At 29.3% G+C, this 18,121-nt stretch overlaps 1 pseudogene; it reads left to right on the top strand.

The window, feature by feature from the left end:
- Positions 1-2,390: 2,390 nt before the first annotated feature.
- Positions 2,391-17,236, top strand: LOC105793148 (linoleate 13S-lipoxygenase 2-1, chloroplastic-like; annotated as a pseudogene).
- Positions 17,237-18,121: the final 885 nt, after the last annotated feature.

Below are 18,121 nucleotides of genomic sequence, written 5' to 3'. Positions count from 1 at the left end.
CACCCAAGATGTCGTACCAAAAAATAACCTATATTTTTATTTTTAATAAATGTATAAATTGTATAAAATTCAAATTTCTTTCCTACAGTAAAACCTAAAACCAAAGCTTCAAATTTATAATTGCAGCGAATAAAACTAAAATCAAATTATTAAATTTTATAGGATTTAGTCAGTTAAGTCTAATCATCAAAAGTATTTATATTATTCTATATAACAACAACTAAACAATAGTCGAGATATAGACAATGAACAGTTAAAACTAGGGCTGAATAAACAAGAACTTGAAATTTTTTTCATTTAATATGTAATTAATTTATATTCTTATCAAGTAAACATAAATATTTTATACTTAGAATATCTACATAAAAATATTTTTCAAAAAAACATCATATAAGAATTATTGATTATTTTATTTACTTGAAAATAAATAATTTTGAATTTTTACCAAATAATATCCAAAAATATTATTTTATTAAATTAAGTTAAAATCCAAAATTAATCTAAAAATAAAGAATCCAACTAAATTTGATTATCATAAACAACTCAAAAATTGAAAAAAATTCCGTCTCAATTAAAACCCATTAAAATAGCAAATACAACATTCAAACTAAATAAATTTGGAAAGTCCGGCATTAAATTATATCAACAACCAAATCTCGGGACTTCTATAATTGGATTTAAATGTTTGTTTGTAATTATATAAAGATAGTATATTTAGATAATTATTGTAATTGATAGGCTCCACTAAATTGGGTGTACTTGGAATATTCATATTACATTTTCTAATATTTAAGAGAAGATAAAGAATTGAAATAATTAAGCAACCCAAATCTAATTTTTAAAAATTTATTTTTATACAAGTTATAAAATTATATTATAAGTATGAACACGTATTAGTGTTTCAGATGATTATGACCAAAATTTTCTTATATTATAAATCCTAAAAAAATTCTATTATAAAATAAATTATGTATTTTATTAAGTTATAACCTAAAATTAAATTATTTTAAATCCTAAAATATTCTAAAATTGTGTTCAAAAGTTTACTACAAAAAACAACTTACATGTTATAAAAGTGTTATAATATTATAAAATAATATACTTGATTTATAAAAATTACGACCAAGAAGTATCAACATATCTTATTTATGTGTCCATGTTATATATTATAAAAATAATATACTGATTTATAAAAATTGTTATAGGCTTTTTATCACAACTTATTTATAAAAATAAATTTCTAAATTTATGAAAATATATTATTTATAAGAAGTTAAACTTTTTATAAAGTTTATATTATTTTTACTTAATTTGTGTGTTATAAAAAGTTATATAATCTAGCTTAAGTCTTTCTCCAAATTAAGTTTATATAATTAAAACTATATACTGTTTGGACTGTGAACCTGTGAACCCAAATATTCTAAGGTCGATACTAATTATGCAAATAAAAAAAAGTTTTTTTGCACCATATCATGTAACATGATACCATTTGAGAGAATAGTGTCAGACACAAGTACCATAAATAGCTCGCGAACTCTTTAATTTGAGACATTTAAGACTTTGAAATGTGGTTGAGAAGTTATTTGTTCTAAAAAATTTATTTCTCATATTAATAATATCACCTTAGTATAACACAATATTACAAGTTTTTTGTGAGAGAAAGTATAAAATATCTAAGGGAAGTCACATCGTTTTATCTATTATTGTATTTATTTTCGTATTAATTTTTTTAGTAATTTACTACTTTATTCTATTTTAATTTTATGTAATTTATATATTAATATTTTATTTATTTATTTTAGAATATTAAAATTATTATGTAATTATAATATTAATTAGAATAATAATCAAATTTAATATTTCTTTTTTATTTGACGATAACGAGCATATTGCATATTTCATATCTTCAATCATAGGTGGAATTGAGATGATCCATACTTTTAAGAGTATATGGAAGAAGGAGATCTTGATTATTTTAATGATGTTAATTCAAATTCAAATGATGACAATGAACTCGGTTAATGACCAATAGATTATCATAAGGAGCATATGTTAAATATTAAGGAGAGAATAACTCAACAAATGTGCATTAGAAAATTAGATAAAATTGCATATGGTATTTATTTTTCTTGTTATTTTTATTAGAAATCATATTTATAACTATTTTTAGACTAACATAATACATATGATGATTTGATTTTAATTTTTGTTACTCTTTTAAAATTATTTTTATCATACTAATAAATTTTAAAATAATTAATATTTTAAAATATAAATTATATAATTGTGTGACTACAACCAAAGAATTACATTATAATTACAAGCACACACCTCTAAAATGTAATTAGCGGAAGTGCTGTACAAATGTATACCCTTAAAAAAACCAAGAGATGGTGATTTCCAGAACTCAACCCCTAAACAATGTTGAAACCCCAAGTTTAGAGCCTTCCCTCCCTCAAACCTTCACTCCACTTCACAACCCATTCATCCATGGCAGTGGCAATGGTAGTGACCCTTTGCTTCCTCTTAACTCTTGCCTCCCTTTCTACAATCCCCGCAAGCCCTTCCGATTTAGCTCTTCCCCCACCACTATCAAAGCAACCGCAATAGCTACCGAGAAATCTCTTCGTGTAAAGGCCACTGTCAAAGTTAGACTGTTGGTGACCTTCTCACTCACATTGGGCTAAACCGAGGGCCGAATGATATACAAGATTTGCTGGGTAAATCTAATCTACTGGAGCTGGTTAGCATGGAGTTAGATCCCTGTAAGTTCGTAACTACGTCTGCAATTATTAATAATAATAAAAAGTCAAGCATCCATGCATATTTACGTTGAGAGATTGGTTGATTGTACAGCGACAGGATTAGAGAAGGAGAGGGTGGAAGCATTTGCACACAGGGTAGGTCACAAGGGTGAGGATATAGAGTACGAAGCAGAGTTCCAAGTGGGAAGAGAAATTGGAGAGATAGGAGCAGTGTGTGTGGAGAATGAGCACCATGAAGAGATGTACGTGGATGAGATACTCATCCATGGCTTCCCCAAGGGTCCGGTTAAGGTGAAATGTGCTTCTTGGGTTCACTCCAAATATGAGGATCCTCATAACAGAGTCTTCTTTACAAACAAGGTCTGCTCTTTCTTAACCTTTTTCTTTTCTTTTCTTTTCTTTTTCATATATTTGAGATCATCACTTAACCTTATCATTTTCCTTAAATCTCAGCCTACTAAGTTTTTTATTGATCTAAAACATATAATATGTTTTTAGTTTAAAAACACCATTAAGGCTAAATTATATCTATTTCAAATCTAAGAAACAAAACAAACAAAGCAGTGCGATAATATAATTTTGCTTATTGGTTTCCAGGAAGGGTTGTGGCATTTTACAAAATATTTATGATTTTCATTTTATCTTCATTAAGAAATTATTATTTTTAAACAAACTAGATGGTTGCAATAAAAATATATAAAATCAAAAACTCAATATAACTTTTTGAATTAAATTCTGCACAGCTTGAGGAGGTAGTGAGAACATCTTAATACTTGTGAATTGTATAGCATTATATATATTTGACCATAAAATCTGTAACTTCATTGGTGTGACAAATACAAGCCTTCCAATTCTTATGTCACAATTTATAAATATCCCGTGATTCTACAATATGACTATCAATAGATTCACCAGCTAACATTAATTCCACTAATAGAGCGTTATTAGGTTCAAGCTCAATAAGAGAATATTTGATGTACTGTGCAAAAATAAATAAATAATAATAAATTTATTTAAATATAATTAATTATAAATAAATATTAAAACTCTAAAATCTAAATCTTAAACTTAATATTGTAGGTTAAATATCCTAAAATCGTAGATCTAAGATTCAAGATTCAAAATTGAGAGTTATTAATATTTATTTATAATAGTTACAATTAATATTTAAATAAAATTATTACTATTATTTAATGATAATATATTATATTATTATTGATAATGTTGTATAAAATTATTTCAATATGTATTAATCTCTATTATGTTGCGTATCTGAATTTGGTGTCCAAAAGTTCTCATTCTCTCAAGAAAATTCCATCAAATTAATATCCACACTAGAATGCTTTGCCCACTTTCGCTGGGCTTCAAATTTTTAAATATAATTTTAATTATATTATAATTATTTATTAGAGGTTTATAGAAAATTTGTAGTATATATTTATTAAAATAATTATGATAGGAATTATTTATTTACTATTTAAAATTTTAATTAAAATAATTTTAAAATTAAAATTTTTATTAAAGAAAACGACAGATGATTCTCTTAGGTATAGATTGTTTTATGTCAAAATATAATTATAGTCCTTCTATTATGTTTAAAATTTAGGATTTAGTATCTACATTTTAATTTAACATGATTTGATTCTTTAACTTTTAGTTAGTCCAAATAGTTAACACTCTTAATTATTTCAGTTAAAAATACCATTCCAAACTTATCATACCAAAATAGATTTTTTTTTTTACATTTGTTAAAAGGTGTATTTATCATACTAAAATAGATTTTTGTTTTTGTTTTGTTTTGTTTTTTTTTTTTTTGTGTGTGTTAGAAAGGTGAAGAAAATTCATGACAACATTTTAATCGGATAGTTAAGGATGTTAACTATTTGGACCAACTAAAGTTATTGATAAAGTAGAAGACGTCAAATTAAAATACGAAGACTAAATTCTAAACATCAACATAGTGGAGGATCCATACTAAAATTTCTCCTCTATCTTATAATGGCAAAATAATAATAACAATAATAATGATCAATTTATTCATCAATGTTTATAACTTCTGTCAACTTGGCTCTTATATATATTTTTAGTTAAGTTTGACAATTAACTTTTCAAAAAGAGTCAAATTGTTTTTTTAACCGAAATGCTAACTAAAACATTAATTTTTTAACAATGCTGGTATGGCAACTCACAAGTAGAGGTGATCATGGGTTGGGATACCTGGCCCGACCCAACGGCCCGCCCGAAAAATGGGAGGGTTCGGGTAAAAATATAGGCCCGAAATATGGGTTTGGGCAAAAAATGAGACCCGTTTAGAAAACGGGCCGGGCTTGGATAAAACTTTTTTGGCCCGAGCCCATCTCAAATTATATATTAAATATATATTTTTATTTTTAATCAAATATATTTTTTTATTTTTAATCAAATATATATATTTAATATGGGTCGGGTCAGGCCGGGCTCGGGCTTAGCAATTTTCTTTCGGGCCGGGCTTGGACAAATTTTTAGTCCCATATTTTGGGCTGGGTCGGGCCCGGGGCCTAGAAACTGGGCCTAAAATTTTGTCTGGGCCTAGCCCAAACCCAGCCCGGCCCATGATCACCTCTACTCACAAGACATTCCACATATATTTAATGTTGATACCACATTATTTGTCTTATATGTCACATCAATAAAGAATTTAAAAACTATAAAAATATTCAAAAATAAAAATATATTCATAATTCAAGAAAATATAAATGTCTATAAAAATTTAAAAAAAACATGAAATACACGTGAATTGTCATATAGGATGTCATGTTTATAATTTTAACATTTTAATCAATATTTTCGTACATAAATAGCAATATGATTTTTTTTTTTAAGGTTAGTGGTCAAATTCAACCTTTTTAAAAGGTTGAGGGCCAAATGTAGCTAAAAATAAATAAGGATCAAATTGATAAAAGATGTAAATGTTAACGACTTAATTTGTCATTATGTCAAAAAAAGAACATGTGTCGTAATAAAACGGCTATTTTACCAAACTAATCCAAAAAAATATTATCTTTACAAAAATAACCCAGATTTAAAAACAATAACCAAAATAACCTAAAAGGAACAGTAAAATTGGGTTGTGGCCTGTCAATGGCCGGAACCCACTCGTATTTTGCACCCATGATTGCCTAATAATTGTGTCAGAGTTAAAAAAATTAATTTTTTGGGTTTTGGCCTGTCAATGGCTGGAACCCATATATTTTTTTTAAAATTTTAAAATACTGATATACGAAAAGGGAAAAAATGAAAAATGAAAAAAAAAAAATTTTGGTGCTGGCCTGTCAATGACCGGCACCCAGTACAATTTTAAAAAACAAATTCTTTTTTTTGTGTCAAAGTCAAATATCAGTATACGAAAAAAATAAAAAACAATTTTTTTTAGGTATTGGCCTGTCAATGGCCGACACCCAGTACAATTTTAAAAAAAATTTCTTTTTTTTTTTCCGTGTCGAATCGAGATATCAATATCTGAAAAAATAAAAAATTTCCAGTACAATTTAAAAAATTCCAAGACAATTTAAAAGAAATTTTTTTTTTGTAGAATCGAGATATCGATATCTGAAAAAATAAAAAAAATTTGGGGTGCGGCCATTGACAAAGCGAAGACTCAAGACAATTTAAAAAAGTTTTTTTTTGTGTCGAATCAAATATCAAGATATCTAAAAAAGAAAAAAATTTTAATTGATTGGTGCCGCCATTGCCAAAGACCTAAAATTTTTTTTCAGATATCGATATCTAATTCGACACAAAAAAAAAAATTTTTTTAAATTGATCTGGTGCCGCCATTGAAAGCCAACACCCAAAATTTTTTTTTTTTGTATACTGATATCTGACTCTGACACAAAAAAAATCTTTTTTTTAAATTGTACTGAGTGCCGGCCATTGACAGGCTAGCACCAAAAAAAATTTTTTTTTGTTTCGTTTTTTTTACCTTTTTCGTATATCAGTATTATACAATTTTAAAAAAATACATGGGTTCCGGCCATTTACGGACCAAAACCCAAAAAAATAATTTTTTTAAGTCTGACACAATTATTAGGCAATCATGGGTGCAAAATACGAGTGGGTTCTGGCAATTGACAGGCCACAACCCAATTTTACTGTTCCTTTTAGGTTATTTTGGTGATTGTTTTTAAACCTGAGTTATTTTTGTAAATATAATATTTTTTTGGACTAGTTTGGTAAAATAGCCTAATAAAACGCTTGGGACCTACTTATATATCAAGACTAAATTATAAACATTAACATAACAGAGGGATCGATGCTGAAATTTTACCTCTATAAAAAAAGAACACATGCCATGGAAGAAATGCTTGGGACCTTCTTTTATAATTAAGCATGATTGTGAGATTTAAATTTGTATATATTATATGCAACTTCTTTATTTATTAAAAAACCTTGCGACTGACTGAAAAAAACAATCCCTTTAAAAATTACTTAAGCTTTATTTCACTATTTTCTTAAAAAATTAATCATATATACATGCTAATACGTGATATCATAAGCCTTTCACATGAATAAATGCGTTTTCCATATCGCAGATCTATACTTTTTATTTTCACAATTTTGATATAAATAAAATAATAACATATTGTTTATTGATTAAATTAAATAGTTTAAATTAAAATAAAACTGTAATTAAAGATGAATTACTTCAACCCTTATTGTGAGTTTTTTTTTTACAAAACATTTATTAGAGTTTGAACAAAGGTAAAAGAACAATTTTATCTTAAAATTTATGTAAGAGATAATTTAAATTTTAGCCATTGATCTTAATAACTAGGTTCACTTTGGTACTTGTACTTTTTTTGCCTACTTTGTATTTGGTACTTGGTAACTGCGTTCATTTTGATCCTTGAATTTGAAAAAAATATAAAAGTCAAAGATTGTACCACATCATTACTTCAAAATTCATATAATTTTTTTAATTTTCAAGTGATGATGTACACACAATCTCAACGTGTTACATGCAATGTTTTAATAACCGAACTGATTGTTGAATAAATTAAATCACTGATCCGTTTTTCAACTAGTTAGATAGGTTTGACCGTTGGACTAACAATAATTAAATAAATAATTAAAATTTCATAAAAATATTAAAATAATTTAAAATAAAAAATCTATTAAATCAGTTCAACTATCTTTTTTCATCTCAATTTTCTATTCTTACCAATTTCAACCAGTTTTTGAGTTAGTAGGTTCAACCCCTTCGTTTGAACCGTCATATCGATCGGTTCTTGATCCATCTGCTTCGATCTTGTTATAGTAACACTGATCACATCATCAAATCTTGATATAATCCAAGTTTAGGGACCAAAATAAATCTAGTTGTCAAGTTTAAGGATCAAAGTGGACCCCAAAAAAAGTACAAGTACCAGTGGACCTAATTGCCAAGTTAATGGACAAAAAATTTATATTATCCTTTATGTAAATATATTAAAAATTAAATTTTAAAAATAAAAAAAAATTGAAAATTGATATCAAAGTTTATTTTAATATATGTGTGTACAATAAAAATAATTATGGTTTTAATATATTAAAATTATCAAATTAATTATTAATTATTAAAATTTATTAACTATTTTAATGATTTCCCCTCTCATTATTAGTTCTTACCACGCCCTCAAATTTTATTTCTTTAATTTTATTTTATTTTTCCAGTTCTCTTTTACATTTTTTTCTTATCCATATATTTTCCCATTCAAGTAAACATGTTCTTAAACTTCCTTTTTTTTTCCAATTCAAAATTTTAATATTTTTTAACATTAATCTTGTTAAGATTCTTATAACATCTACTCTTTTGATATGATACATAAAATTATTCATAGTCCTCCATCCTTTAAATAGGAAGATAATGCACTTCAATGCACTCAAATTCACGTCCAAATATCTTAATACTTAATTTGAATATCTCATATTTTTAATTAAATTTTTATTTATAATATATATTTATTTATAATTAAATTAAAATCTTTTATGTAAATTTGGAATTTAATCTAAACTTGAAGTTGAGCATAAAATTGAGCTTTTTTTTTTTTTTTTAGTTTGTAGTATGGTCTCTAATAGTTCATCTTTTATGTTGAATTCAACTTCAAAGTCGAAAATGAATCCAATAACATTTGATATAAAATTAATAAAGTAATATATACTTACATTAAGAACGGATTGTATAAAACTGTGATTCCACGTCATCCCTATCATTTTTCAATAGGAGAATGACAAATCAGATTTTTTCTCTTAATTTTCTTTTCCTCCTGAAAAATTTTAAATCCAACTAAAAATATTGAAAATCAAGAGGAAAAATCTGATTTGTCATTCTCCTATTGGAAAGAGATAGGGATAACGTGGAATCACAGTTTCATACAATCATTTTTCAGTTCCACACATTCAAATGATATAATAACCCCTATTTTTTCTCAGCTAAAAATAAAATAAGACGTATTTTCACCTCATTTAAAAAATTTAAAAACCACCAAACCATGAGTCTATTCAAACAATCAAACCTATATTCAATCCATTTGCCACATTAAATATATCTATTGTCGAAACCACTTTTTTTTTTAAAAACAAAAATTTAGTTGTCGACTTAAAAACGAAAATTGAAGTCGCCACCGATCTTTTATGGAGGTGTGATCGGGTCACCTTGAAAACGATTTTGGTCTGCAAAATCTAAAAAACAGGTTCGGGAGTCGGTTACGCACGAGGAAGGGTTAACACCCTCGTAACGCCCAATATTGGTACCGAATTGATTGTTTAATGTCTTAGTGTCGAAATTTTGAAAAGATTTTAGAAGAAAATTTGAATAAACCAATTTGAGTAATAAGACGCACCTATTTTAAAGAAATAAACAATCACACTTAGTGAGTTAAAGTGCAACAGTTCAATTTTCAAAGTTAGATTTGTCCTTTTTTTTAATTTTAAAAATTCATGTTTTGAGAAGGATATTTGATTATTTAGGTCAATCGAGAAATCGGAATCCAATAAGTTAGGGTTTAATTTCTCAAAATTCCTAAACATCAAATATTGCCTTTATTTTAAAGTTGAGATAACAAAATGTCATATCCAGTAAGTTAGGATCCAACATTTTGAAATCTCAAAAGCTTTATTTTGAAATTTATAATGTATTGCAAAATAAATACTTGGTTGTCTAAATTCATTAAAAAGAATTGACGCCCAGTAAGTTAGGGCACAATTTCCTCGAGAATCGTGAATACCGAGCATTCTTAAAATTTATGAAATAAGATGATTTTAATGCTTTTGTAAAACATTATTTTTAAAACAAATATGGTATAATTGAACACCAATGTACAATGTAATAGGATAACTTGCAATCTAATCATACACAAAATATTAAGCAAACAATAGATAAATTCAAACAAGAATAGCAACAATAATTTTAAGCACATTAAGCAAAAACCAATATTAATAATTGAAAATTAAAAGAATTAATAATCAATTTCAAAAGACACATTAAGGTAAAATATATATATATATCATCTCAACAATGATTTACAAAAGTAACAATACATTTGAGTTTGGAAGTAGATTTAAAAGAAAATTAAGAATGATGTTAAATAAAATAACTTTATTTGAATGAATTTTGAAGTGAACATTATAAGATGTACAAGCATGGAACTAGAATAAATATTTCATAAGCATATTGTAAATAATAATATATAATAATATACATTGGAATGAATGCAATATTGGAATATTTTGAATAAGTAGAATATATAGAAATTGGTTTAAAAGAATATAACTTGAAATCATTGATAGATTATACAAATTAAATTATTATAAAAATAATATTATATAATAGGAACACATGATAAAATATTGATGTATCGTAATGAAACAATGTTTTAGTAATAATATAACAAACCTAAAAAAACAATGCATGATAACAAATCTAAAATACTAAAACAAAGAATTTGATATACAAATAAAATAAATAAACAAAATTGAATGTCATTTTTTACAAATAAATTTAAAATCACGAAATATACTAATAATAAATATGAAAAGAGGTAAGTAAAAGATATAACTAATATAAAAAACAAAAGAATACTAGCAAATGCTAAAAAAATTATAAAATTAAAGAAAATACTAAAAATAATAGTAAACATAACAAAAAAAAAGATTTAAATTAAAATCAAGATATTTGAAGGTTTATATTTGCAATCGATTCAAAACCCAAGGACTAAAATAGCAATTAGACGCACAGATCTGGAAACTCAATTCTCACCAGCGAAAACGACGCCGTCTAACCATGGATCTAAATGAAATTGGACTCAAATATACGATATGAATTAAAATATTTGAATAAAATCAGATTGAAACAGTACAAATCAAAGGGGACTTGTCGCGCAAATAGACCGATGAACGAAAGTGCGCGGATCCTGCCCTCGGGTAGGGTCACCACACGGGTCTCAGCTTTGAACGACGCCGTTTTGAGACCATTGCATTGGCGTCAAACGACGTCGTTTCTTATGATAGTTATAAGCTAAAAAAAACCTAAAACGATGACCCTCTTTCATTTTTTTTTAAACCTAACAGAGAGTGTTCTTCAGCGCCGCTCGAAGAACCAGCCACCAGAGGCACTCTGATCTCTCTCCCATCTCCGATTATGACGGAGTGACCGACGATTCGGCTCTCAGGGACGTTTTTCACTCTCTCTAAACTTACTTTTTCTTTTTATTTCTACCCTAGTAATGAACGAAAGAACCAAAGAAAAAAAGGGAAACCAAAAAAAAGATCTAAAAATCACTTTATGAAATTTTCTTTCCGCTTTTTTCCTTGAATATTTTCTTTTATTTCTGTATTCAATCTCCGTAAAAAAGGATCCTTAGTACATACTCCTTTGGCCCTTTTATAGCCAAAATTGAAAAATTACAGTAAATAAAATAAAATAAATCTATTTATTCACTGGCCCTTTCTGCTATTTTGCTCCTTTTGCCTGCTGCTTTGTTCGTTTTTGTTTGTTGCAGGCGTACGGAGCAGCGGACGTGGAGGCTCGCGTGAATTTGGCGCGGAGGCGCTACACGCGCGCAGGCGCAACACGTGCGAGGAGGAGGCCTGGCTCTGCTGCGGTGGCTGAGGCCGAATGTTGCTGCCTAGGGTTTCTGATTTCCCAATGCTTAGGCTAGTTTGGGCTTGGTATTTAGGCTAATGAGCCGAATATTGAGCTAGGCTAGTGTTTGGGTAGTGGGCCACACAAGCTATTGTAAATGGACTGCTATTGGACTGTTATTAATTTTAGATTTGGTTTATATATTTTTTATGTTGGCCCGGGTCAAAATTGGGCATTACATCTATAATTTCCATGGTTAAGATGAATCCCCACACCCCGACCTTAACGCTTAAACACCGCTCATGGCTCCAACAAAACATCAATTAATTCCGACAAACACCAAACATCTAAACCTCATCTATACACCCAAAAGGCTAAGTTGTTTTTTCAAAATACCCAAGGCTTTGGATTAATAGTAAGATTGGGATTTTGAAAATTTGAGATTCATCCAATGTAAATGTGTGAGTTCTCCTTCAAATTTATTTAAATTATAACTAGTTCATTAATTATTTAATTTAGTACTTGTAATTAGTTTTAATTGAAATTAATACAATTTTGACTTTTAGAAAAAAAAAACTCAAAAACAAAACAATTCAAACACCTAAACCTGTCAAGTGCTTTGGCCCAAAAAGGAAAAAAATACACTACACAATATATATGGAGTGGATCCTAATTTAGAATTTTGTAAATTCAAGTTAAGGACAGGTTATTCAGTTAAATTTGAAGGTTTGTTCGAAATTTGTGAGAGTTTGGATAAAAATATTATAACCGAATAATGAGTTTAAACAAAAAAAAATAGACTCACTTAAAATATAACTAGTTTAGGCTTTAATATTTAAAGCCTGAGCTCAGCCCAAACTAATTCGTTTTCAAATTTATGATATATTATTTTTATTTTATTTTATATATTTATGTAATATATCCTCTGAAAATTAAATATAAATATTAAAAATAATTTTAAATTGTGTATATTTAGATCTAATAAAAGAAAAAAAATATAGCATAAATAATATATACATAATTACTAAATATTAAATAAAAATTATATTTAAAAATAATGATATGAAAAACCTAAATGAATTTGGATTAGTCATTCAGAAATATAAATGAACTTCAGTAAAATTTGAAATTCATATTTCAAATTGAATCAAATTTATTACTAGATTTTATCCATTTTATATTGGTTTTATCTTGTTAAACATTTCTTGTTTATCTGTTTTATTTGAGTAATTAATCATATTTGATAGTTGTAACTAATACAAATGCTTTCATAGATAAAATCGCAGTGGTATGACGACGTAACATTTAAGGTTTCATTAATTATAGTAAAACTAAAACATTTCATGACTTTCTGAAATGTTTTAATAATTTAACTTGAATTTATTGTTTATCATATGAATTAATAATAGCATCATTATCAATACATGACAATTGAAAGTATTTTATATCAAAGAAATAATTTATTCAGATGTATATGATTTATGTTAGTAAAACATGAAATATAAAGATCAGATTGTTAAAATTTTCTATCTATGAAACCATGTGAAACTACTTTAATTATGTGTGAAGCAGTCATATTTACCATCAGAGACTCCAAATGGATTGAAGAAACTAAGAGAGAAAGAACTCATGTATTTACGAGGCAATGGCACGGGAGAGCGCAAAAAATTTGAAAGGATATATGATTACGATGTTTACAATGATTTGGGTGACCCTGATCATAACCTCAAGCATAAAAGATCTGTTCTGGGTGGTAAACATTTTCCCTACCCGCGACGCTGTAGAACTGGAAGATGGCGTTGTGAAACAGGTAACAAACACATACCAATACTAGTAAAATTGTACAATCCACCAACCAACTTGTAAATCACATATTTGCACGCGTGTTATGTGGTTTCATGCTCACAATGTGGAACTAATTTCTTTGAGCACCCATAACCTATATTCCTCGGCTTCATATTTTATATGAACATATATGGTCTTTTTCATTTATTTGTAAAGTTTTTAAAGGTTATATTTTCACATTTATGTGTCAAACACTAAATATTGAGCATGAATTTAAAAAAAAAGAAAAAGAAAAGTCTAAACAATATTACCCATAACTTCCTTTATATGATATCAGTGTTGTAAAATAGACTCGTATGTAGGAGGTCTTGGGGAGATAGGTTTGGGTGACAAAATCTTAACGGGAAAGAAATGAGAATACTTGATCGGTTGGTGTGATTTATATTTTCTTTTATCCTTAGTATATAAATTTTTAATAAATCTTATTCATTGAAGAAATTATATATATTTGAACAGTAGAATATAAATGATGAAATCCAAGAAATTTGGAGAAGTAGCGTAACATAAATTTTTGTATATTTTCATAGAAAAGTGCTCAATGGTAGGTTTCAATAAAATTAAAATAAATTAACAAATTTGACATTGGATTATCATATAATGAAAACTTCGCCTTAATATCTTCTTTTCCACTTGTGTGCCTTTGTCCCACTCCTACATTTTTTATTTTATTTTCGTGTTTATATACATAACACTTTTGATTTTTTTCTTCTTAAAGAATTTTCATCATTCATTATAAATTAATTAATCATTCGCATCCATATTATCATTTTGTTTCGAGAAATTCTGTCAGTTTATCCGTTCTCAACTTTAAAACTATTTTGTTATATTCATGGAAACCTGCTAAGTTAGAGCTGGACTTGAAAGGCTAAGAAGGTTAACTAATTAACTTTTTGATGTTACATTGTAGCCATGTATAAACTAATACTGCAAGGGTGATGATGCAGATCCATTTTCAGAGAAAAGAAATGGTCATTTCTACGTGCCGAGAGCTGAATGCTTCTCAGAGATAAAGCAGTTAACTTTTTCAGCAAAGACTGTATACTCATTGATGCATTGCTTGATACCAACGGTTCAGAGCACAATTGTCGACCCCAATAAGCCATTTCCACACATTGGGGCAGTCGACTCACTTTTCAGTGACGGAATAAACCTGCCTCCTCTCAAGGAACAAGGCTTTTGGAATACTGTCCTTCCTAGACTTTTCACGGCTATCACTGAGGGAAGTGAAGAGGTGCTGCGGTTTAAGGCTCCTGATACCATGGCTAGTGAGAAATCTCTCTACTACTCATGTTTATCTTCATAGACCAGTTATATTGATTGCAGAGCTAATATGTTGTTTGTTGTAATTGCAGGGGACAAATTCTTTTGGTTTAGGGATGAGGAGTTTGCTCGCCAAACACTTGCTGGTCTAAATCCGCATAGCATTCGACTAGTTACGGTATGATTGCAAAACATTGTATATATACGACACTCTTCTGTGATGCATACATACATTGCTCTTTCAACACATCTTCACTTGTTGCAGGAATGGCCATTGAAGAGCAAACTGGATCCTTCAATTTATGGCCCGGCAGAGTCTGCAATCTCCGATGAAATGATCAATCAAGAAATCGGAGGTATCATGACGGTGGAACAGGTGCAAGACAAGGCTCATTCACCATTACCATATATCATGAATTAATCCGTACCTAAAATTTTCGTATCGGTTTCATGCAGGCATTAAGACAAAAAAGGTTGTTTACCCTAGATTACCATGACTTGTATTTACCATATGTCAAGAAAGTCCAAGAGCTTAATGGCACAACACTGTATGGATCGCGAACGTTATTTTTCTTAAACTCTAATGACACGTTGAGGCCATTAGCCATCGAGTTGACTCGTCCACCAATGGATGGAAAGCCACAGTGGAAGCAAGTGTATGTCCGGTCTTGGGATTCCACGGCCTGTTGGCTCTGGCGGTTTGCGAAAACACATGTCCTTGCACATGATGCAGGCTATCATCAAATTGTTAGTCATTGGTAGGTATATTTCTTTCCTTTGAATGGGATATCTTTATCTACTCACAGAATTGCAAGTCTTTTGATATCTATATGCAGTTTAAGGACTCATTGTGTTACCGAGCCTTATATTATTGCAACCAATAGGCAACTCAGCGTAATGCACCCAATATACAGGCTGTTACATCCTCACTTCCGATACACAATGGAGATCAATGCACTAGCTCGAGAATCACTGATCAATGCTGATGGGATCATTGAGAACTCATTCTCGCCCGGTAAGTACTCGTTGGAGCTTTGTGCTGTTGCCTATGACTTGGAGTGGCGATTTGATCATCAAGCTCTACCGGCAGATCTAATTAGCAGGTAATCAATTGCAAATTCAGGTGCTTAACAATATTTTCTCAAATGTTTATTTATCTCATCATAACGTTTCGTTGATGGTAGAGGGATGGCTGAGGAAGATCCAAATGCTCCTCATGGGCTAAGACTAACCATCAACGACTACCCTTTCGCCAATGATGGTCTACTTATATGGGATGCCCTCAAGCAATGGGTTTCTGCTTATGTCACCCATTATTATCCAAATTCAAGTGTTGTGGAGTCGGATAAAGAGCTTCAAGAATGGTGGGAAGAAATTCGTACAGTGGGTCATGGTGACAAAAAGGATGAACCATGGTGGCCTACTCTTCGAACCCAACAAGACCTTATTGATATTATCACAACTATAATCTGGGTAGCATCGGGACACCACGCAGCAGTGAATTTTGGGCAATATGCATATGCAGGCTACTTCCCTAACAAACCTACCATTGCTAGAACCAAAATGCCGAGTGAGGACCCTTCAGACCAAGAATGGAAGTTATTTGTGGAAAATCCTGAAGCTTAACTCCTTCAATGCTTCCCTTCTCAAATGCAAGCTACTAAAGTGATGGCTGTTTTGGATGTGTTATCGCATCATTCACTAGACGAGGAGTACATAGGAGAGGAAATGGAGCCATCATGGGGTGAAGATCCAGTTATAAAGGCAGCATTTGAAAAACTTAATGGGAGATTGAAGGAGATTGAAGGGATTATTGATGAAAGAAATACAAACAGCAATCTGAAGAACAGAAATGGTGCTGGGATTATGCCCTATGAGCTTTTGAAGCCATATTCTGGGCCTGGTGTTACAGGGAAAGCAGTTCCCTAGGCTATATCAATATGAAATGTGGTACTTTTTGTTGACACCATTTTTTGGATGAAAACGGGGTCGACTTGGGTTTTGACGAAAACGAATAAAACGGGAGTCGCCACCAATCTTTTTTGATGAGGTGTGATTGGATCACCTTGAAAACTGGTTGTTTTAAATAAACGGTTTGATTTTATTAAAACAACAAGTTTGGTCCACGAAATTCAAAAAAAACGGGTTCGGGAGTCGGTTACGCACGAGGAAGGATTAGCACCCTCGATACGCCCAAAATTGGTACCTAGTTGAGTACTTAATGTCTTAATGTCGAAAATTGAGAACTTTGAAGAATTTAAAAATACGATCCTTGTATTAAAATGTTGAAAATTTTGGGAAAAGAGGGGCACGTTCCACGTTAATAAAGTAAGAAAGCATCATATCCAGTAAGTTAGGACACAATGTCTCGAATTCCCGATACGCGAATGAAAAATGCTTATTTAAAAGATATTTAACCATCTTGGATTAAAAAAGGGATCACGACCAGTAAGTTAGGACACGATCCTTTTTTAATTCTCGGTATTGTTTAAAACTTGAGTTTGAAAATATTCACGTGTTTAGATTTATTGTGAAAATCGAAACCCAGTAAGTTAGGGCACGACTTTCTCAAATCTAAATACAAAATACTACCTTTATTAATTTTTAGAAAAAATCCTCATCTCGGGAAAGCAACGTGTCATATCTAATGCGTTAGGACACAACATATTGGATTCCCAATAATGAGCCTTTTATTATTTTAAAAAGAGTAATCTCGATTATTTAGGTTCAACGAAGAAAATCGGAACCCAATACGTTAGGGCTCGATTCTCTCAAAGATCCTAAATATCGAGTATTACTTTTACTTTTAAAATTTTCCTTTGTGAAAATAAATATAATGGATAAATAAATAAGCAAACAAATAAATGAATAAATGAATCAAGCAAATAAAATTGTAAAATGCAAGAAATGTATGGATGTATACGTGTATGTGTATATATATTATAAGACATAATAAGCAATGTAAATAAGCATGCATGCATATATTTATGAAAACTAAAAGGTATGTACATGGGTATGTATACAAATTACATACTATAAACGTATAAGCATATAAATATATATACACGCATTTATGAAGATTAAAATATATACATAGATATATATAATTATGTATGTAAATTAATTATAGTATAAAAACACAAGTATATAT

The sequence above is a fragment of the Gossypium raimondii genome, chromosome 8 (genome assembly GCF_025698545.1).
Source record: "Gossypium raimondii isolate GPD5lz chromosome 8, ASM2569854v1, whole genome shotgun sequence".
Taxonomy (NCBI): domain Eukaryota; kingdom Viridiplantae; phylum Streptophyta; class Magnoliopsida; order Malvales; family Malvaceae; genus Gossypium; species Gossypium raimondii.
Note: the sequence above shows the minus strand (reverse complement) of the source record. Positions and strands in the feature narration are given on the sequence as shown.